This window comes from Lathyrus oleraceus, chromosome 5 (genome assembly GCF_024323335.1).
Source record: "Lathyrus oleraceus cultivar Zhongwan6 chromosome 5, CAAS_Psat_ZW6_1.0, whole genome shotgun sequence".
Classification (NCBI taxonomy): Eukaryota; Viridiplantae; Streptophyta; class Magnoliopsida; order Fabales; family Fabaceae; genus Lathyrus; species Lathyrus oleraceus.
In genome coordinates, this window is record NC_066583.1 from 67,018,023 (window position 1) to 67,042,968 (window position 24,946).

A 24,946-nucleotide genomic window follows, 5' to 3' on the forward strand; every position below is an offset into this window, starting at 1 on the left:
AGCGATGATTGTAGTTGGATTGTTGGCAGTTACTGGTGCGGAAATGGTAACTGGAGTACCACTTGTTGTAGGTGCACTAACAGCAGTCCCCGGCCCACGTCCTTCAGACGGTTTGAAGTATATTGTGACAGTTGACACTGCCCCACAATTTCTATTGTCAGCTCGAGCAAACTGGACACTGCCCTCGTCTATCAACTTCTGAATACCGGCCCGCAACTGCATACAACCATTGTCTGATTCTACACACGCAACACATTCTTTATCACAACCCGTGCAGACACCCTCATCTAACAAATGGCCCTTGACAACCAACAGAGAAGTCTGAACATCATCAACTCTGACAACCAAATCTTCAGCTTCTCCCCCTTCAATACAGTTTACCCGGTGAGCACCATGCGCGGGCATAGGGTTATTCACCATATTTGGCACAGCAGCGAAATTGATTGTCTTGGCATCAATCAGGTCCTGAACCTTATGGTGGAAAGCCCTGCAATTCTCTATATAGTGGCCAGGCGCACCAGAATGAAAGTCACAACGCACATTGGCATCATACCCAGGTGGTATTTTTGTCAATGGCGCCATGGTCCTCAATTCCACAAACCCTAACTTGAGCAGTTCGGGTAACAGTTCGGCGTAAGTCATGGGTTGTGGGTCGAAACGCCTATCAGGCATCCTCTGCCTCGGCTAATATGGACGTTGTTGCTGTTGTTGTTGTTGCGGCATTTGTTGTTGAACTCTCTGTTGTTGCGGTTGTTGACGTTGTTGAGGTGCAGGAATAGTCACTGCAGCAACCTGACGGTACTGATTTCTGTTCTGACCTCGGCGGTGTTGAACAACATTAGTTTCACCTTCTCTACGGCGAGGTGCCCCAGAGAAAGGTTTCTTGGATGAAGAGGAACTAGCATCATTGATCTTTCCAGCTTTGATCAAACTCTCCGTCCTCTCTCCGCATATGACCACGTCAGAAAAGCTTCCAAATGGGCAACTCCCCATTCGGTCCATAAACACACCTTGAAGAGTACTGATAAACATGTCAGTCAACTCCCTTTCCAGCATAGGGGGTTGGACTCTCGCAGCCAGCTCACGCCATCTTTGGGCGTACTCCTTGAAGCTTTCACCTGACTTCTGACATAGACTCTGCAGCTGAGTCCGACTAGGCGCCATGTCTATGTTGTGCTTATATTGCCTCAAGAAGGCCTCACCCAGATCCCTCCAGCATCGGATAGAATCTCTCTTCAGTTCCATGTATCAGTCCAAAGATGCCCCAGATAGACTATCTTGGAAAAAGTACATCCACATCTTTTCATCGTCTGTATACGCAGAGATCTTCCGATAATATGCCTACACATGAGTGCGAGGGCAGGAAGTACCATTATACTTGTCAAAAGTGGGTGCTTTGATTTGTATGGGATTCTCAAGCCTTCAACCAACCCCATGTTAGTTACATCAAATCCGAGGGAGTTCTGACACTCCATAGCGCGAATCTTTTCAGCCAGGGCATCGACCTTGCGATCCCTATCCTCAACTCTGACAACATCCTCATCTTCGCTCAGCAATGTGAACATGTCCTCTTGTCTGTCAACAATCGGAGTTGGATGACGAACCGGAGCCCAGGTAGCTCTGGCATTGACAGTCTCTGTAGCAAGAGGTTGTCCATTAATTCTTATACCCCTAAGTTCATCTCCCACAGCATAGTCATGCACGGGAGCAGCAACAACATTCTCAGGAACAGGGATACCAGTAGGTGAACCACGGTTAGACGCCTGAATAACCGTTTCTTGTCTCTGAACCAGGGCTCTAAGCTTTTCCTGACCCTGCGCAACCCCTTGCATCATCGTCATGAACTGGGCCATGTTCGCCCTCATCTCAGCCAATTCATTTTGAACCTGATCCATGCTTCGCTGTTGATTGAGTCTGGTTGAATACCGGTGCGGTCTCTGATCAGCTATCCTGCCTGACACAGGAACCAGAGTGAGAAGTCCGAACGAGAACACCTGTTATGCAAAATGATATGAGTATGATGCTAATGCATATGATGCACATGAAATGTTCATTTCTCAGGCATTCAAAGAGCCTGATTCATCTTCGAAAGATGGCAACCTGCAGCAAGAACAACACAGGAGATACATAAATGGCATACAAAAGAGCATTGAGTACAGAGTGAAACAACAATCTCATCTATAAATGAGCAACAGGATCATACAACACATATCCAAATATCCAACAAAGTACAACAAATGAATCCCACCCAACAGGCCTGGGGGTGATTCTCAACATAAACATCAGAAAGTACAAGCTAAGACAAGCGGCTTCCAGGAATAAGCGTCTTCAAGTAGTGACACTGGTCTATCAACAGTTCACACTCTGAACATTCTGGCAAGGGAGTGATCTTCTCCTTCAACTGTCTTCTAAGCTCGACAACTTCTGACCCAAGTCGGTCTTCTGATGCAAGTCTCTGGTCGACTTCCTTCTTCAACTGGATATCTTTGTCTCTGAGTTGCCTCTCCAAGTCTCTGATCTTCTTTAGATAACTGGCCTCAGCTCTCTGCAGTCTCAAACACTCTCTGTGCTCTGCATCCAACAAGTTTTCCATCTCTGAATAAGATCTCTTCTTGCTCCTCACTCCACCAACATCTGCACTCCGGATGTCTCTGAGTTGATGAGTCAGGTTCAACCTATCAGCTTTAGCCTGATACAACTCCATCTGGGCATCTTGCTCTTTCTCCTTCAGACGGTGATTCTCCATCAAAGCTTGCTTGTACTGCTCAGCAGGTACACTCTCAGCAAGGATCAAAGGTGGTTGCACTTGCAACGGACTCATCCTATCATAGGGCAACAGCAAAGTTTCCACTCTCTTCTTCACCCAATCAGTATAATCAGGCATAGTAATGGCAAACTTCTTCCCTAAGACAGATCCATCTCTAACACCAATAGACCTCTAGGCTCTTCCTATCTGCTCCAATCTAGCAGGGTCGCTTCGCTTCTCAAAATACACACTCTCAGCTATCTCAGCTTCAAGTGGTCTTCCACTCATTACAAACCCTAACTGGCGAAGAGAAAGAACTGGGTTGTAGTTGATGCAACCCTTAGTCCCCACAAGTGGCACGTTTCGGAATTCTCCATAACTCATGATAACATCACGCACATCCATCCGATATGACTGCCATCTGATATCATATGAAGTAAGAGACATAACCCTCTGAGTCCACCTATAAGTGCTCTGAGCCTCCACGAAAGGTCCACTGACTGGCAGGAGAAATAAGAACCATCTGAGCAAAAGTGGAAGGCAACATCTGATAGCCCCACCCTTACCATGCCTACTGTGGATAGCATAGTAAGTGTCAGCTAATAGAGTAGGAACTGGATTTCCTCCAATGAAGATACAGACTGCAGCATAGTCGACAAAGTTGGGCATACTCGGAAACAAAACAATCCCATAGATCATAACAGCAAGCTGGGCGTGAAAAGCTTCCCAATTTCCCTTCTCTGCTTCTCCTCTAGCAACTCTCAGTAGAAACTTCAAAGGCAAACCAACAACATCCCCACTGGACCTCCAATTATCACTGATCTCCTTGATACCCAAACGGAGAGCTCTAGCAACAACTCTGAAATCGACCTCCTTAGGCACGTCCAAGAAAGGCACCTGATGCTGGATAGGAACATTCAACGGAATGGAGTACTCCTCGAGAGTAGGCGCCAACTGATAATCCTGAAAAGGGAAGCAGCAAAGCTCTGGGTCATAGAACTGAAGGAGAGTCTGCAACGGCACTAGGTCGACTACCATCTTCAACAGTGTCAGAATATCCCCATACTGATCCACGAACCCCCTCAGATGATCACTAGTCACAAGGTTGCTCAACTCTATCAGAAACGTCAAAGGCTCACGGTGAAAGCTGTAGGATCAAGTCTTCCGCTTCGGCTCTGGGACTGTTGCCATCTCTATCAGTGAACAAGCTCTGGAATGTACCTGAGAAATGATATGCATGCAGGGATTAGTTTTTTCTTTTTTTCTTTTTTTTTTCAATTTCTTTTATTGCGTTTCTTTTGAAAATAAACATGTTATGATGCAGATGATGCAGACAAGACTGGAAGGCTGTGCATCTCAGAACACAGGATCGAAGCTTCGGCTTGAACTCGGAACCACAATTCATCTGAAACCCAAAGTCAACTGATACACTGTCATCTGAACCCAATCTGGAGAACTGAGTCACCAACAGGACCACAAGTCACCAACAAGTCACCGACAAGTCACCAACTGTACCTGTAATAATGATCATTCCCTCCCCACTCACGAGTGTCATCTAGGCCAGGGTAAGGTCGAGAGAAACGCAGCATAAATAACCTTTCGCAGAATATCATCATATACACACCCGTATGTAACGATAATATCCCACCAGGGTCTAAACTGCTCGTGATATTAATGTTCCGCTAAGTGGCGCATACCACCCGCTTCCCATGAATCACTCTATTCCTAGGTTTCCTAGATTTCATTCATAGCCTGGGTATTGGGCCTTTTACCTCGAGTAACTCCCACCCCAAACAGAGAGAACACAACACAGCCAGCACAGATGAATATGAATGAATGCAAACATTAATGCACACATAAATGCAAACAATAAACAATGAATGCAATAAATAAAGCAGCAAACAGCAACCAAAACCCTAACCTAGAGAGCGCTAGGAGAGACTCGCTCAGGGAAGATGGACCAGCAAAGCAGTCTTCTTCTCTCCCCAGCAGAGTCGCAAGCTGTCACATTACGCGAAAAAACCGGCGGGAAACGAAAACAACAGAGTCGCCACCGTGCGTTATTTATCCCAAAAGAGGGAAAGGAAACGCTCAGAGTAAACCTGGAAAAAGCATGGTCTCGCGACCAAAGAGAATGGGATCGGGAGTCGGTTATGCGAAGGGAAGGTATTAGCACCCCTACGCATCCGTCGTACTCGACGGGATCCACACACAAAAGGAAGGAAAATGGTTGCTAAAACACTGCTCATAAACAAACAAACATTGGCTGAAAGAGACACAAGAAAACAAACAAGACTGACTCGGCAGGATATCGCATCCTGGGCCTACTTAGTCTATCAGGCATAGACATCAGAGTCGAAGTAGTTCGGACGGGGGAAAACATGCTCGCTAGGATGTCGCATCCTATGCATACGTATCTTCTTGGACTAAGAAGAATCAGAGCATCCGTAGCTCGGCTCACGCACGCTAAACACAACAGACACAGGCAAACGTGGAATCCGAATGCCAATCGCTGGACTTACATCAGATTCCGGACCAAAACACACCCACACTGGAAACCAGATGCCACTTGATGGACTTATACCGGACTCCAAGCACACAACAAGAGGATATGGAATGCCAATCGCTGGCCTTATATCCATCTCCTGACACACACAAGACAAAATAAAAAGGGCGCCCGGAGAGATCAGCTCATCTCCTGCCTACGTACCTCATCTTGTATGAGGATCAGGGCGACGTAGTTCCCCTACGAAGGGACACAGGACTAGCCTAACCAGATAACAGAGGGAGACACAACTAGGGAGACTAACTCGAGCCTAGATGTTATCATGCATATCATCCCTAAGTCAAGGTTGCTATCTAACTTGCACAGGAAGCAAGCTAAACCTAAAGCACAGGCAATAGCAAAGCGAACAATTACAGATAGCACACACTATATACACACTAAGTGGGGCTCAAACAAAAGGTTAGGCTGCAAGAGCAAGCCAACTGGAAGGGTAATGTTAGCTCTTAACCTTGACATTGAGAGTCAAGGTGAAGCCAGATGAAAGGTGAGTGAAGATTAGACTTCACAGCTCTTATCCCTGGTCAGGGAGAGCTTCAGACAATGAAGTGTGGGTCCAGAAAGTGGGAACCCTTCTACACTTGTGACACTGACTCAACTGATCTTGGGTTAATGTCCACAAGGCATCAACATGTGATGTGAGCCAAGGGACGACTCAACAGAATAGCAGGAGGTGGACTACACACCTCTTGTGTTTGCCAATTGCCTTAACAAAGGTCTTTTCCTGCTTGGGGACAAAAATAAACAAGCACAAACATTGCCTCTTAAGGAGGACTTCAGACAGGTGCCTGGCCAAGTAACAGGCCAGGTCTTCCAGACTACATGGAGAAGAGATCATTATACCTCAGTGCTCAAGCTAGCAAGCAAAGCAAACACAAGTTCACAAGGGAACTATAGCAACTAAGGTACCTGAAATCAATCCAACATAATCAGTATACCAGACAAACACAAGTCAAACAGAAAACTACAAGTCCACAACACAAACAGATAACAAGCATCAATGCACAAAGGTGCAAGCCACAAGACACAAGTTCAAGTCTCAATGCCTACAAAATAAACTCAAAGTTAGTCATAAGCAAGCTATAAGCCAACTCCAATTGAGTGCACATCATCAAGCATAAGCAATTATGCTTTTAACCAGAAACAAAGCTCAAATGTGAGAGCACAAACCACTAGTACAAGACTAGGGTCAAAATGAGAACAAAAAGTCAAAACAGAACATGAAACTTATCAAAAATCAAGATCAATCAAATAAGAATCAAATCCAAGTGGTTTCATGTTCATATCATTCACTAAGATCATTTCATAAGGCAAAGAGTGCAAAACATGCAATTTAGAACCTCAAAGAACCAAACAGAAAGATTCAACTCAAATCAACTCACAAACATTTCAATAAATCCCCAAAAAATTCATGGTCAAACAGCATTCATAACATGACAATCATACCAAATTTCAAGTTATTTGGACCAAGGGAAGCAAGTCAATTAAATTCATAAAGTCAAGCCAAGTTCAAACAAGCTCATACAAGGCATCAAAACATGCATCCACTTCAAGCAATCACAAAACAGAGACGAAGCATGTCTCACAAGAAGTCCACATTTGGTCAAACAGGGGAGAAATTATCAAACAAATAGGAAATGCATTCAAAAATTCTAGGAAAATTCACAAGCTTTCTCAACATTCATAAGTATCAACATGCAAAAATCCAGATTATTTTGAGTTCATATGGCATGGTAACAAAAATCATGAAGTTGCACAAGAAATGGTGTGACACAAATTGTCACACCTCTAATGATCAGCTCATATCTCACAATCCAGGAACTCAAAAATCACAAACCACATATCAAAATGACTAGGAATGAGTCCAGAACACACATGTAAAATCTCAAGAATTTCCAATTAAGTATCATCATTTCATGATCAAAGTAGTAAGCATGGTGCAACAAATGGCATATGAAAACAAACCCTAGGCAATTATTTTTTCCAACCGTGCACAAATTTATTAAAAATCATCAAAAAATTCTAGAGATCACAAGGATTATCATGGAAAAAATCTCAAATTATTTGGACAAAAATTGAATGAGTTATGATTTAATGAATGTGGAAAGAAAATAAAAAAATGTGAAACAAGCATGGATGAACATGTGAAGAAATGAAGAAAAGTAATGCAAAGCCAAATGGATTTTGTGTGGAGCGGGGAATCGATCCCCTGAACAATTCAAATGAGCGCGCGTTCCAGTGAAACGCCGCGTTTCACTCATACACTTGGCAACGCGTCATTGGAATCATGGCGCATAAACACTGAAAACATGCAAAAACAAGAGGATACGGATCTAGCACAATCTGGACAGAGTTCTTGAGCGCATTCATCAAGTTCTTCACAAAAATCCCAGGCCATGAACAATTCTTTCAGAAATTAACAAATAATATACCAATAGACTCGTCTTCTCATGCACATCAATAATCTAACAACAATTAAGCTTAATTCATGCTAACAAACTTGGATCGATCAAAAGAACATTTGAACATCAAACTTCAATTCACAATATCTCACTCAATACTTGATGAAAATCAAAAGTATAAGGTTCAGCATGCTCTACAATAGAAGATCTACATAAGCCATAACCTAATTTCAACAATCATAGAATTCGAATTCCAACCTTGTGTGAAGTGCAGATCTTGATTTGATGTTTTCAGCACTTGTAATCACGAAACAGAAGCTCTATGTTGATTATGTTGATGAATGGGAGAAACCTCGAAGCTCAATTATGCTCGATATTGCTCTAAATTCCAGCTGCCATTGATGATGCTCAATTGTGCAGTTCTTGATTCTGCATGAAATGGATGAGTTCTTGCTTACAGAAGCTCCAACAATGCTTGTGAATGATGGATCCTTGAAGAACAACACAAGTTTCTTTGGAAAATTTGCAGAAAAAGTGAAATGAAAAGTTGAGAGAATTTGGGATTTTTGATTCTAGATCTGAGATGAATGAATGCTAATGATGAATTCAGTTAGGATTAGTTATTTATATGAACTGTTAATCCTTTTTGTTAATCCCAATTAGCTGAAATGGAAGTGAATTAGTGAAATGCATGTTTATGTACAAATTAGCCAAGCCACCCTCATATGCATGAATGATTGCTACAGTGCATGAAAACCTTGCCAAACACACTCCAAATGTTGATTTAAGACCAAATGTGAAGCTTGAAAGTGTGGCAAATGCATATTTTGAAAGTCACTTTTTTAACTCTTCCTTTTTTTAATTCAAGTCACTTGAAAAATGGACTTTCTGTGTGATGATCTTTGATGAAATGTGATTATGGATTATGATAGTGCATGTAAAATGGAGTTTGCTCAAAAAAGAATCACTCAAATTGGCCTTATGGTTCAAGAGTTATGCCTCCTTGAAGTTCAACTTTTCTTGAAAATGATTTGATCACAACTTGCCAACCACACATGAGAAATGAGTGTTCTTGGACTTTTTGGAAAGGTGAGAGCAAGATCTTCAACTTTCATGTTGGACAAAAATCCATTTGAAGCTTGTATGATGATGTAAATTTGAGGAGAAGACCTTTCCATTTTTGGCAGTTTGAAATTACAGGCCACTTACTATTTTTGGAAACTTTTCATCTTACCTCAAATTCTTCAATCTTGATCTTTGAAATGTCAAATGAGACTTGTATGGACATGAATGAAGCCTTTCAAACCAACTCCCACCTTCAAATCCTTGATTTCAGGCACAGTTGACCATAGTTGACTTTCTAGGGTTTCAGATGAAATTCAGCTTGACTATTGAGCTTTGATCATCCAATCCTTGGCCAAACCACTCCAAAATGGTCCCTAGGTCATGTGAACTCAATGAACCAACCATAGGGCTTTGCTTCTTTGAGAAATGCACTTGCTTGCTTACTTGACTGATCCTCCTGATCATCTTGACCTAATCTTGTCTGATGACTTGCTCTTGGGCAAAGGACAATGCAATGCTATGCAGTGGACTATGTTATGTTAATGACCTAATATTAAAATGTATGTACAAAAGGTAGGTGCAAATTTGAGGTGCTACAGTAAGCAGCTGCAATCTAGACATCTTTACTCTAGAGGTACCTTCATGAGTGGTTTTGAGAATATTCCAAGCATCTTTAGCCACCTCACAGTTGTTTATCAGTCTGAAGATTTTCTTATCAACCCCATTGAATATAGCATTCAATGCTTTAGAGTTTCCAAGGGCTAGTTCATCCTCCTCCTTGGTCCATTGTTCCTCAACCTTCTTATCAGTTGTAACTTCTCATTCCTTGGTAATAAATGTATGTTCCAGCCTGTTAGAACAACCTTCCAAGCCTTATTATCCAAAGATTTTAGGAAGGCTACCATTTGAGGTTTCCAGTAGTCATAGTTAGATCCATCCAGAATTGGTGGTCTGTGAACAGATCCTCCGTCTCTATCCATAGTACTAGAAAGTAACGTCCCAAGATCTCACCCAGAACCAGGGCAGGATGCCTTCTCTGATACCAATTGAAATTCTGGTATCAGATATGAGACGTCGAAGATAATGTCACGACACTAATATCTGAACAATGTAAACAGGGTAAAAGATAAAGAACAATAGTATTGGTTCTAAGTGTTGGCAGCAATTTTGGTAAAACAAAGAGTGTTCACAAGATGTTGCATGTGATGTCTTAACTTAAGATATTTGTGTACCTGCTGGAGTTTAAATGGAAAACATAATTATGCAGGATTGTTTCAGGAAGTCATACACAATGTCATGGCATTTGATATGTTTTGTACCTACTGAAAATTATAAGAGGAATTATGCAATTATGCAGGATTGTTCCAGGATGTCAGACCCGATGTCATGACATACTGTACACAGAACATTCAGGAAGAATGTTATGTGGTTTGTGATTGCGCATTTAATGGCAATCTGTGTATGATTGAAGATCTGATTTGTAGGCGGATTCAATCATTGATTTACAACCTGATTTACTTATTTTCCAAAGAGATCTACCCAGATGTTATGAGAAGATTTAATTGGAAAATAGTTTTAGGGTTTTCAAGATGCCCAAGCCCAGCTGAAAGCTTCTATAAAAAGGGACTTGGAAAACCTGATTTGACACACAACCAATACTGAGCGAAATACTGAGAGAGAGCAAGGGTTTGTGTCTTATTTAATCGTGAGACTTGTAAGTCATTCAAGTCATCCATAGATGATTGAATTGGTCTGATTTGTGGGTTATAATTTGTCACTCAAAGCTTGTAAGCAAGAGTGTGTGTCTACTTGATCAAAGTTGTTAAGCAAGATCAAGTGTGTGTCTACTTAATCAAAGATGTTAAGCAAGATCAAGTGTGTGTATACTTGATTGAAACTGTGAAGTAAAATCAAGTGTGTGTTATTGAAAAGTGTCTTCTTTTCACAAGGAATTGTTGTTTAAAATCACAGGTGTGATTGAAGGGAAGTGAGTGGGTTCTCATATCTAAGAGTGCTTAGGTAGAAATTGCACGGGTAGAGATTAGGTGAGAAAGACTGTAACTTGTTGAAGTGTACGGAGAGTCTTTGAACTGATTCTATTTTAGTGGATTTCCTTCCTGGCTTGGTAGCCCCCGGATGTAGGTGAGTTGGACCGAAATGGGTTAACAATTGCGTGTGTCTTGTGCATTACTATTATTTATCTTTATCCTGTTTGCATAACTCAGATATTAATGTCGTGACATTACCTTCGACATCTTATATCTGATACCAGAATTTCAATTGGTATCAGAGCAGGCATCCTGCTCTGGTTCTGGGTGAGATCTAGGGACAATACTTTCTGGTACTATGGAGAGAGATGGAGGATCTGTTCACAGGCCACCAATTTTGGATGGATCTAACTATGACTATTGGAAACCTCGAATGGTAGCTTTCCTAAAATCTCTTGATAACAAGGCTTGGAAGGTTGTGTTAACAGGTTGGGTACATCCTGTAATTACTAAAGAAGGAGAAGCCACAACTGAGAAGAAACCTGAAGAACAATGGTCCAAGGAGGAGGATGATCTAGCCTTTGGAAATTCTAAAGCATTGAATGCAATATTCAATGGAGTAGACAAGAATATTTTCAGGTTGGCAAACAACTGTGAAGTGGCTAAAGATGCTTGGGACATTCTCAAGACCACTCATGAAGGCACCTCTAAAGTAAAGATGTCTAGACTACAACTGCTCACCTCCAAGTTTGAAATTTTAAGGATGAAAGAAGATGAAAATATTCATGAATTTCATATGAGTATCCTTGAAATTGCTAATGCCTCAGGAGCCCTGGGAGAGAAGATGTCAGATGAAAAATTGGTAAGGAAAATACTCAGGTCACTCCCTAAGAGATTTGCTATGAAGGTGAATGCCATAGAAGAATCTCAAGACATCTCCAACATGAGAGCTGATAAGCTAATTGGTTCCCTCCAAACATTTGAGATGGGATTAAATGATGGTTCTGAAAAGAAAACGAAGAGCATGGCCTTCATGTCAAACACAGAAGAGGAAAATAGTCAGGATGTTGATGAAGATTTGGCCAATGAAATAGCAATGCTGGGAAAACAGTTTAAGAGACTGTTGAAAAAGATGGATGTAAGATCTAAGGCTAATGTCAAGAACATCTCATCAGACATCAGTAAATCCAACAATGCTGGAAGAAGAGCAAGGTCAGATGATAAGCCCAAAGAAGGAAAAGAAGTACAGTTCTATGAATGTGATGGGTATGGACACATTAGAACTGAATATGGAACCTACCTCAAGAAGCAGAAGATGAGTCTTGCTGCCACTTGGTCTGATGAGAGTGAAACAGAAGAATCTGCAAATCTGGTAACTGCCTTGACTGGAAGATGAGGCTCTGATGAAGACTCAAGTGATGATGAAGTAACCTTTGAAGAGTTGGCCACTACCTACAGAAAGTTGTGTCACAAAAGTGTAGAGGTGTGTAAACAGGTTGGAAGCTAGAAGAAGGTAATAACTCAACTTGAAAATGAGAAGGTAGAACACTTGGAAACCATCTCCAAATTAAAAATAGAAGCAGTGGTTCTGAATGCCAAGTTAGATAAAAGTCAACAAACTGAAATCCAGAAGATAGTACAGCTGGAGAATGAGAAGGAAGACCATGTGGAAACCATCTCCAAGTTAAAAATTGAAGCTATGTTCTTGAGTTATAAACTAGAAGAGATGACCAAGTATGTAAGAATGTTAAACAATGGATCTGACTCCCTAGACAAGATTCTCCAAACTGGACAAATAACAGGAGACAAGTCTAGCATTGGATATAATGGATCTAAGCCTGAGTGCAGTTACACTGGTTGCAAACCTAAAGCCAAACCTAAGTGCAGCCATAGTAAAAGCAAACCTGTGATGTCACATCATATGTCACAACATCAGAAGAGAAGACAGCAGAAAGGGAAACACCAAAGATGGAGATGCCATTACTGTGGGAAATTTGGTCACCTGAAGCCCTTCTTCTATAAGATGTATGGTTATCCTAGCCCTGTTCATCATCATACTCACTTTCAACCAAGACCCAAACAGCACAGGCCTGTCAACAAGAAACAATGGGTTCCTAAGACAAATGTTACAAGTCTAATAGCTCACACTCCCTTTATAGTTTCAGCCAAAAAGGATTGGTACTTTGACAGTGGGTGTTCCAGACACATTACTGGAAACAAAGACCTGCTAACTAGCCTTCATCCTCATGCCATAAGCTATGTAACCTTTGGTGATGGAGCAAAAGGTGAAATCAAGGGGATAAGAAAGCTTGAATGCCCTGGAGTTCCTAAACTTGGCAAGGTCCTACTTGTTAAAGGCTTGACTGCAAATCTAATAAGCATCAGTTAACTATGTGACCAAGGTCTAAATGTTAACTTCACTAAAACTGAATGTCTGATTACCAACAAAGAAAGTGAAGTGATCGTGGAAGGAGTCAGAACTAAAGACAACTGGTACATGTGGAGCTTCAAATTAGTTACTCCTCAAAATGTACCTCAGTCAAAGAGAAAGGGATGAAGATGATTATATCTGCTAGAAAAACTCCCAAATTGAAAGTCTGTGGGAAATGTCAGACAAGGATGACACACCAAAAACTCGGACTTAACATCACTTCCAAAGGAGAAAAGCTCATGATGGCTCAAATAGGTAGGAGGTTGGATCAGATAGTTGAACATGTTGCTAGTCATATACAGTCTGAAGTTGGAAAGAGCTTTGTTGGACTTGGGCTACAAGTCAAGCAGATAAAAGGGCCTATGTGTCTATCTCAAAGCAAAAGTGCCAAGAGCAATGTTGAGAAGATTGGGAGGGAAAGTGAAAGGACACTTGCTCCTACACATTTGAAAGATGAAAATGGTGTTTATGCTGAATATATAGCAGATGGAAGTAGCTGTTCTCAACAGGGTTGGTTGAAACTACTGATGATTGCATACAATGTCACACACGATGTCATGACATTGTACTATGACAACCTGAATGCTACAACTATGTCCAAATATCCTATTCAGCACAGTTGGACCAAGCACATTAATTTCTGTCATCACTCCATTAGAAAATTTGTGGAAGACAAATTCATAGCTCTAAAGCATGAAATGCAATTAGCTGACAAATTTGCAAGAGGTTTGGATGATAATCAGCTTGAATATGTAAGAGTAAAATTGGGGATTTGGATTCTTGTGAAGTTATGGCAATTAAAGTGGAGTGGAAAAGGTAATAAAAATATTGTTTGCTCACTTAAAAGAAAGAACCACATTAATGATGAATCATTACCTAGTATTGGAACTAGTATCTATGCCATTTCCACACGCTACCTAAACACAACCATTTCCATCTTCATCCAACTTCTCAGAAAACCTCTGCTAGGGCAAAGAGATTTCTCTCAAAAGTTCAACCAAATGTCTCAACATCACTCATCCTCTAGTTCAAAACCCACTCATCATGCAAGGACTCCCTCCATGGAGTTTCTAGACGAAGACGTGCTGGATGTTACTCCTCTTTGTGTGATACCAGGTGACGCCCCAGGCCCTTCTTCCATGGCTGGAAGTAAGCAAGGTAACATTCCTGAAAAATCTCCTCATAAAGATGACATGCACTTTACTGATCGTACCATTAGGAACCTAGTTACTAGGATTCTGAATGAAGGGCATGCAGTCAATGGTGTTTCTACCCCTCTGTCCAGAAGGGACCCCTCTCCTGAGGTGGAACCCCAAGCTGAGAAAGATGTTGACTCATCTAGATCAGAAAAGGAAGTGGCTGCTGAGGGATTATGTTCTCTAGGTAAAACCTTACCTAGCAAGAAACCAGCAAATGTGTCTCATGAAACTGCTGAGAATATTATTGATCTGGAGGAAGAAAGTTTTGAGGAAGAAGATGACACCTTGGTCCATCTTGTGAAACCAAGTGTAGCAGATAAACTGAGGACCAGAAAAGGGAAGACTGTGGCTGAAATGAGGACAACAAGAAGAGTGAAAAAGGTTGCTGGTGTAGGACCCTCCAAATCTTGGAGTAAAGTTGAGGTTAAGAAGAGGAAGATCAGAGAGAGTTCTGACTCTGATGATGATGTTGAAGACGATGTATCAGACATCTCTCCTGTTAAAAGACAGACTGTCAAGAAGTCTCCAGGCAAAGCTGCAGTTGTGCACTTAGATAACATTGATGCGGTGTTTCGCAAGTATACGAACGCGTCAGAGTAATATAAAAGATTGTCGAATCCACAGAGACCAAGTGTCAATCTATCGTTATCTATTGTTATGGTGTTTATCAAAGACAATCAAAATAGGTGTTTTTTAGAGTGTGCAATGGAAAGTAAAGTTTTGAAATAAATTTAATTAATAAAGACAGGGTCGAATGTAATTCACGTAATCAATTAATAATTCAAGTACTTGCTAGTAGAGCTACTTATGGGCAGTGTTTCCTACTTTGAAAAGAACTAATTTAACAGGAACTGTCGCTTTCGCGTATTCAGAACCGATTTGTACTCCCTAATCAAACCCTCTTATTGTCACTTATAAAAAGGCGCGCATTGTGTTAGAGTAGTAAACCTATTTTTAAGAAATATAGTATCTTGACTAAGTTGGAAAGTATTATAACCTGGATTTCTTAACCAAAAGAGGTTCTTACGAACCAGACTCTAAACTTATCAACGCGTCCGAAAATAGTTTTAAAATCTCTTTTCTTCTTAATGTTAAAATCTCCTAATGAACTAAACAAAGCGCTTTCGCTGTTTTTGAAATAGTTAAAAACAATTAAGTTTAAATAGACGTTGGACGGCTTTCGATCTTACCCAACGGAATTGAAGTGCGGGAAAACTTAATTTGAAAGTTAAAATAGCCCTTAAGTGTTTCTACGAACAATTGTACGGATTACTGGTTCAATTACGATCCCTACATTCTAACCTTATAAATTTAGTTAGACATGGTAAAGTAAAAGTGCATTAAAATAAATAACAGTAGTGCGAGTGCGGAAAGTAAATAAAAGTAAAGTGAGTGCGAGAAATAAATGAAAGTAAAGTGAGTGCGAGGAAATAAATAATTTAAAGTGAGTGCGAGAAATAAATAAAGTAAAGCGAGTGCGAGGAAATAAATAAAGTAAAGCGAGTGTGAGAAATAAATAAAGTAAAGCGAGTGTGGGAAAATAAATAAGATAAAGACAAGTAATAAAAACCTGCTCCAATCGGAGGGTTGAATAAATTACGAAGCGGAAATGAAAATGGGGCAGGATTAACTTCCTTCCAAAGTGCTCCAAACTCGATTACAGACTCTATCACAGACTCGATTACACAATTGTGGTAACACTCCAATGCGAAGCGATTACCACTTTATAATACTCAATATATGCCTAAGTGAAACAAAGTTGCTCTGAGTTTGCCTCTGCTCTAAGTTTGGATGATTGTAAAAGTGAATTCGAGTTTCTATTTATAAGCAAGTAAAAAGATGGAAATGACAAGGATGCCCTTCAACTTGAAAATGGGAGGGAAAAACTTTCCTCTTGTGGCGCCCGCCACAAGGCCATGGCGCCCGCCACAAGGCCAATCTGAGGCGCCTTAGTGGAGGTAGTGGGGAACGTGGAAGTTGAGGGAAGTTGAGCTTGGACACGTCATGGCAGGGTCTATGGCGCCAACCATGGGGTAGGCCACAAGTACAAAATGCTGAATTTTAGGGTTTTTGGCTCTTTTTCGCTCCTTTTCTCGATCAGGGTTCCGATTAAAGTAAAAACCTGAAAACAAAGGAAAACATAGCAATAACACAACAAAATAACAATAAAACAACTAGAATGCATGTGAAATCAGAGTCGAAAATACGATAAATTTTAGTGTTATCAAACTCTCCCACACTTAAACCTTTGCTTGTCCCCAAGCAAAACATTAAAAAGCTCGTAAAAGAAAATTTGTGTAAACGAGTGCTTCAGGTAAAAATTCTAAGTTCAAGTCGGGATGCAGTGATAGGTACTAACTGAGTGAACTAAGGGTATCATGATGACATTAATCCGCAAATACGGACATAAACTTCATCCATATATTAACCAACCCATATTATCCCACAATACCTAGGCCTGCGTCTTCATCTCTTTTTGTGTCATTTTCATTCAGGCGCAATCACATTAAGCCCGTTATCCGTACATGCTTCATAGTAGAGTGGCCTGTTAGTGATTATGATCTGAGCACGGGGTTTCTGGCACATAAATATGTGTAAACCTTTTTATTGGACCCAACCATAGTTGTGGGGGATCGGATCATAATCCGCCCTACCGAGTTCAGTGCCAAATACCTCTGAACCAACCAACAGTGGGTAAGTTTTTCTTTTTTTTTTCTTTTTCTTTTTCTTTTTGTAGCAAATTTTTACAATTCTTTGGTTTAAATGACTTTTTGAGGGTCACCTATACCGGAGTTGCCTTTTTGGTTTCTTTTTTTTTTTTCCTGGATCATTCACTTATTTGCATCGGTCCCCTACGTAGAGGATGCGTAGGCCGGAGCTGACTACTGAGATAAACTACTGAGGACTTATACGGAAATGATGATTAAGGCCATGGTATATGGGGTTTCGGGAATGGTTCCTATATTTACGAAGTTTATGGTGCTAAAACAGATACTGATGTTTCACAAAGTTCTCCCAAGTCACCGCATCCTTACTCAAAACATGTCTTTAAAACCTGAAAACTTTCGGAATAACACTATTTTCTTTTGCAAAAAAATTTCGGTGGGGCTAAAGGTATGGGGAGGTAGGATTGTACTAAAGATATACTATATTTGGTGACTCATCAGACTCATGCATTATACTAAAAAGCAAAATAAACAATTAAAAGGAAATAACAATAAATAAACTATCTAAAAACAGCAAAGAAAAAGCGATAAAGGAAAGACGAGAAAGGTAATAAAGAAAAGACGATAGAGTCTCCTCCCACACTTAAATCGAACATTGTCCCCAATGTTTCGAAATAAGATAAGGGAAGAGTTACCTGACAACCTATTGCTGACCACTAGTGCCCTCGCCATCCTGAGGTGGACGACGGGATCGGGTACGACGACGGTCTCTCTGATCCATCCTCGCCTGCAGGGCATCCTGAGCGGTCCTCACCTCTCGAAGGTTACCCATAATGGAACCTTGAGTGGCTTCAATGAGTGCCATGTGTCTTTGGTGGTAGTGTTGCTGACGGGCTTGTGAATCTGTGATCGTTTGTAGAGACTGTAGAACAGTGTCATAGGACCTGTCTGTCCTCCGCTGCGACTCTTGCATGAAGCGCATGTTATCCGCCATTTGTTGTTGGATGGTAGAGAGTAGGTCGTCACGCCTTTGCTCTCTAGCCATGTGGTCACGCCACATCTCCTCTATAATATAGAAGCCAGGAGTGGTACCTGTAGAAGAAGAAGATGGTGCGGTGTGTGGTGGTGAAGGATGATGGGGGCACACATGGGGTACGGGAGATCTCTCTCTCCGATCATATTCATCATCAGTGTCGTGTCTCGTCTCATCAGGAATGTTAGGAGGAAGAGGACCCAAAACAGGTGGGGCATCTAAAGCGTAGGTCCAATTTCTTTCATCTCGTACATTTGTACGTCTAGTGCACGGTAAAACAACAGAAGGGATGGCTACACCATGAACCATAAGCATATAGCCTCCTTCTCTCCTCGAGCAACACAATTTCATGTCTCTCAGAAATTTTAGGTTAATTGTGCGAGGAGGTAAGGGTTCTAGGGTAGCCATCTCATCGTTCAGGTTAAGCGCCCGAGCAATAGATGTAATCAATCCACCAAAAGAAATCGGTTCCGCTTTATTCAAAGTTAAAGTCATATGAGTAAGCATGAACGGGACCGAATTAATACGTCTATTTGTGAGGCTTCCTTGTAAAAATAGAAGCTCTCTAGCATTAACCTTATTTGGATTCTCCCGGCCAAAAATAGTGCATGCTAACTGTCATACGGTGAACTGACTTTGTGTGTTTTTGCTTTGGAAAGCAAATGTCGCGGATAGCAAGAGTCGCCACCGACTTTTCTTTTATCCAAGAAGGAAAGGTGGAAAAGAACAGGAAAGACCTTAATTAGATTTTGGGTTCGGGAGGTACATTATACAAAGGGAAGGTGTTAGCACCCTTTGTATCCATGGTTATCCATGGGCTCTTAATTGCTTGATCACTTATGTTATTTTTCTTGTCCGAAAAAGTGTTTGTGAACTACTTAGAAAATGTTTTAAAAAAAAGAGTTTAACTTTATAATGATTGTTGTACGAATGTATACAAAGTGTTTATCTCGTTTAATTTTGAAAGCGGTTTAGAAAAATATAACTTGGCAATGATTCTAGTACGAATGTATACCAAGTGGTGATTTTCTAATAGATGTTTTGAAAAGTGTGAGGTGTGAAAAGTATTTTAAAATTGTGAGTCAGCATTTAAGAGTTATACCTACCCAAGGTCTTTATGGGCATTTCCTATCCTTATGAGGGTAAAACTGTCCTTACTATTGAGAAGTAAGTAGTTCTATCCTTTGGATGTAAAGGGTCATCGTAGGGTCATCGATTGGTCATTGAAGGCAACATTTGTAAGGATACCTTAGCATTCGAAGGGACAATCATCATTTAACCGTAGGCTACAACGACGGGTCACCGAGGGACAAAATCATATATTCGCAGGCAACATCCGAGGGACGATGATTTATTTTATAGGGACATGATGATTTAATCAAAGGGTCTTTGCTAAGTGTATCCCCACATTCGCGGGACATGACCATAATACCGTAATACCGTAAGGCAACAAAGAGAGATCCAAGATCACATATTCAAAGGCAATATTTTATAATCAATTAGGTAATTAGGATGAATCTCCACATTAAAATCAATTAAGTAATTAGGATGAATCTCCACAAGGGTATCCCACAAATAAAGTGGAATACCTAGCAAGCTACCTTTTCCGGGAGTATGTGAACCCTTACAAAATTCAGCAAACATGTCAGAATACCAAATCAGGGTGCAATCGAGAATCGCACCAAACAAAAGGAATCACAACAGTAATAATGTCAGGTAAACAATGCATGGTGATAATAAAACATGTCAGATGAGCAAAGATCGGAACAGAAAAATCAGCGACTGTCATGTTCGCTGCTGCCTCGCCTAGCGAAGGCCTAGCGAACGCTCGCTACATGTTCGCTTAGCGATGTGCTAGCGAACGGCTGCGGGTTTTGAATTTTAGAACAGTACGATTTCAGCAAGCTCCAAACCCTATGGCATCCGTTACAGAAATTACATGGTTAAGCGTTCAAGATATCCAGGCATACTTAAGTCCACATGCAAAACCTCAAATATATTTATGAATTCAATTATGATATAACATGTGAATTAGGAACATAAAGCGGTAATAGTAATGCAAACCGATATGCAATTGAATTGCAACCTTGAATTGGCAGATCGCTCTTAGGGTTGATGCCGGATTGAGTTGGGCGGAGGTAACCTTTGTGCAAATGAGTTTCCTTCAGGGTTTCCTTTAGGGTTGCTCTGAATTCTCTGGGTTAGCCTCCAGGGTTTGCTGTCTGTGGGTGTTTTTGTTTCTCCCCTTTCCTCTTTTCTTCTCCCCCTTCTGACTGAAGTTCTGGTATTTATAATGCTTTTTGTGTGACCTAATGGGCTCAGAATGAAGCCTAAAATTTCTGGTATTCGTAAGCTTCGCTAGGCGAGTGGTGTAGCGAAGGGTTCGCTAGGCGAAGGATTTTGCTCGCCTAGCGAGCAAGCCATTTTAAGCCATTTTCTGGATTTGGGCCACCTGTGTGCTGGGTTTTTGTTCCTGTAAGACCAGTGTCTTGAAAAATGAATTGGAGTGCCTTGAAAAATGTCTTGCAAGATTAACGGGCAAATTTTGGGGTATGACAGCTGCCCCTGTTCAATATTCTTGAACCGAGAGAGTTAGAATGGTATGTACGCCATTCGTGGTCTGGAGGTGGAAGATTATTGAACACTTAGAATGCCCTAAAAATTTGCACTTGTTAATTAGTCTTGACGAAGATGGGCTTAAAGATGCCATCCAAGAAGTTTGATGATGAGAGCTTCAAAGGGCGTCGTACATCAGATCAATTTGAAGACATGGGTGCCACACCAGGTCGTACGCTAGACCGTATGGTGAGTCATCCATTAGGCGATATTAGGGTGAGCTGAACCTGATGAGATAAGGATCCGAATGGATCATACCCTGCTGGGGATAAAGGATCAGAATGGACCATTCGCTAGCTCGTATCTGAATAGCAGAATGAGTTGTCCATTAGGCGGGTGACTTCACTGGGGATGAAAGATCAGAATGGATCGTACGCTAGATCGTATCTGAGTTGTAGAATGAGCCGTCCGTTAGGCCGTATCTGACGAAATAAGAATCGGAATGGATCGTACGCTAGACTGTATCCGAGTTGCAGAATGAGCCGTACGTTAGGCTGTATCTGACGAAGTAAGAATCAGAATGGATCATACGCTAGATCGTATCTGAGTTGCAGAATGAGCCGTACGTTAGGCTGTATCTGACAAAGAAAGTAGTCGTGCGCTAGACTACACCTCGGAATGTACCGTACGCTAGGTAGTATTTGAGGATTTGAAGATCAGAATGGATCGTACGTTAGATCGTATCTGAGTTGCAGAATGAGTCGTACGTTAGGCTGTATCTGAAAAAGAAAGTAGTCGTACGCTAGACTACACCTCGGAATGTACCGTACGCTAGGTAGTATCTGAGGATTTGAAGATCCAAATGGGTCGTACGCTAGACCGTATTGGAGTTGCAGAATGAGTTGTACGTTAGGCTGTATCTGAAAAAGAAAGTAGTCGTACGCTAGACTACACCTCAGAATGTACCGTACGCTAGGTAGTATCTCAGGATTTGAAGATCCAAATGGGTCGTACGCTAGACCGTATTGGAGTTGCAGAATGAGCCGTACGTTAGGCTGTATCTGAAGAAGAAAGTAGTCGTACGCTAGACTACACCTCGGAATGTACCGTACGCTAGGTAGTATCTGAGGATATGAATATCCAACTGGGTCGTACGCTAGACCGTATTGGAATAATTGAAGGAATCATATGTTGAGCTGAATCAGAATGAACCGTACGTTAGGCTATATCTGATAACATTTGTATATGTTGTATTTGCAATAAATGTCTGGGATGGGCTTAAAGATGCCATCATTAGGAGGATATCAGAATGCTTGTCGGAATGAATATTCACATGGATTATATCTGAAAGATGTATCTGAATCTCGAATGTAACCGCTGAGGGTGTCTGTCTGAATAAACCTTTATTTTGACTGTATCCGAAGGATAATTAACCTGAAAAATAAAGTTAGCTTTATGCCATGTCATGATGCATGAGATGTTTTATGCTTTCGAAAATAAATGTGAACATTGTATGCATGCGTATGATGTGAAATGATGTAATGAATGAATTATGCGTCTGAAAATTTTGCCAGGGGAAATAAATCCCAATATTCTGGTTGGAGATATTTGTATTGATGGCCCTTTCTTAGCTGGGGATACTTGATTTCGGTTTGATGGTAGAAGTATTCAGCAGAGCCTGGCTGGGAATGGAAGAGATGATCAGTCTGTTTAGCGATGTCAATTTCTTCTGGGGATTAACTGGTTTTTGCTGAGGAATAGGATTAGCAACCGAATTCATCGGAAAGCATGGTTAGACCTTATCCACGATCCTAAAGTCTTTTAGTAACTGTTGTTGCTATTTTATGCATGTATTTTCGGTAAACATCAATCATGTTCAAATGCATATATTAATTCAAACTAAATCAATGGACGTTTACGCAAACAAAACAGAGGAAGTAAAACAAAAGCATTTCTTTGGAAGTAAAATTGTATCGATTTTGAAAGAGGGCCTATAAACAGGCAATTTGTGTACAGGGAGACAGAAATCCTAGTAAGAGGAAATTGTCAAGAAAACAAAGAGAAAGCTATGTAGAAAAAGTCCCATCGATTTTAATTCCACTACTGTCATTATTTCTTCAAGCCTCTCATCTCCTGCTGTCGGATAGAAGTGATTGGCTTGTTCAGTCCCTTGAACTTGGGTGAAGCTGACCGAGAACGGGACATAGTCATACGCTTTAATCCCTAATTTTTGCCTGGACCGCCTTTTCAGGTTTTCAGTCCACCGGGATACCCTTTTTTGCCCAAGCCGCCTTTTCAGGTTTTCGACATGCCGGGTGTACGTTTTTAGATGTTAATCCCTAATTTTTGCCCGAACCCTTTTAGTTCGTCGGGATGCCCTTACTTTTGCCTAGATACGTCGACCTAGCGGGTCTCTTTCATGCGTAGTATTTTTTAACTATGTCCGCGTTCACGGGATGTGGGAAGTCTTCGCCATCCATTGTAGCAAGTATCATGGCTCCACCAGAGAATACCTTCTTAACTACAAATGGCCCTTCGTATGTGGGGGTCCATTTGCCTCTGGGATCACCTTGTGGTAGAATGATACGCTTGATCACCAAGTCGCCAATTTGATACACCTGTCTCTTGAACTTTTTGTTAAATGCCTGGGTCATGCGCTTCTGATATATCTTCCCATGACAAACAGCCGCAAGTCTCTTTTCATCAATCAAATTTATCTGATCGAGTCGAGTCTGAATCCATTCATCCTCGTCTAAATCTGCCTCTTTCATGATTCTTAGAGAGGGAATCTGAACTTCCACTGGTAAGACGGCTACCATTCCGTAGACTAAAGAGAAAGGCGTTGCCCCTGTCGAAGTGCACACTGAAGTGCGATAACCATGAAGAGCAAATGGTAACATCTCATGCCAGTCTTTGTACGTTATTGTCATCTTTTGTATGATCTTCTTGATATTCTTATTAGCAGCCTCCACGGCACCGTTCATCTTTGGCCGGTACGGAGAAGAGTTATGGTGTTTTATTTTAAACTGCGTGCAGAGTTCAGTAATCATCTTGTTGTTCAAATTGGTGCCATTGTCCGTGATAACTCTTTCAGGGATGCCATATCGACAAATAAGACTATTCTTGATGAACCGTGCCACCACATTCTTGGTGACAGAAGCAAATGAGGCTGCCTCTACCCACTTTGTAAAATAATCAATAGCAACAAGGATGAAACGATGTCCATTAGAAGCAGTAGGTTTAATCTCTCCGATCATATCAATGCCCCACATTGCAAAGGGCCAAGGAGCTGTCAACACGTTTAATGGAGCAGGAGGCACATGTACTTTATCCGCATAGATCTGGCACTTGTGACAAGTTCTGGAGTGATGGGGGCAATCGGCTTTCATGGTAGACCAATAATACCCTGATCTCAGAATCTTCTTGGCCATCGTATGTCCACTAGAATGAGTCCCGAAAATACCGTCATGCATGTCTTCCATACTCTTTTCTGCTTCCTTTTTATCCACACAGCGAAGCAAATTCGAATCATGATTACGTTTGTATAATATTCCATTACTCAAAAAGAATTTAGCGGAGAACTTCCTCAGAAATTTCCTGTCACTGATGGATGCCCCTCCAGGGTATTCCTGAGCTTCTAAATATCTTTTTACTTCGTGGAACCAAGGTTTCTCTTCTACTTCATCAGCGTTAAGTTCATAACAATATGCTGGTTCGTCTAATCATTCAATGGTGATCATGGGAGCTTCATTGTCCCATTTGACTCTGAACATAGATGACATGGTAGCCAATGCGTCTGCCAACTGATTCTCCTCTCGTGGAATCTGTTCGAATGTAATCTCTTCAAAATATGGGATTAGTGTCAACACCCGTTCTCGATAAGGGATGAGATTCGGATGCTTAGTGTCCCATGCTCCTTTGATCTGACTGATTACCAAAGCTGAGTCTCCATACACACTCAAAAACTTGATTCTCAGGTCTATAGCAGCTCTGAGTCCCAAAATACATGCTTCATACTCGGCCATATTATTGGTACAATCAAAACATAGTCTAGCAGTGAAAGGCGTATGGCAACCCTTGGGGGAAATAATTACAACACCAACACCATTGCCCAATGCATTAGAAGATCCATCGAAAACCATAGTCCATCGGGATCCCAGTTCGGGTCCTTCATCCGGTCCAAGTTCTTCATAATCAGTAACAAGCATGCCATTCTCATCTGGGAACTCAAAATTCATAGATTGGTAATCATCCACTGCTTGATGAGCCAAATGATCAGCTAGCACGCTTCCTTTGA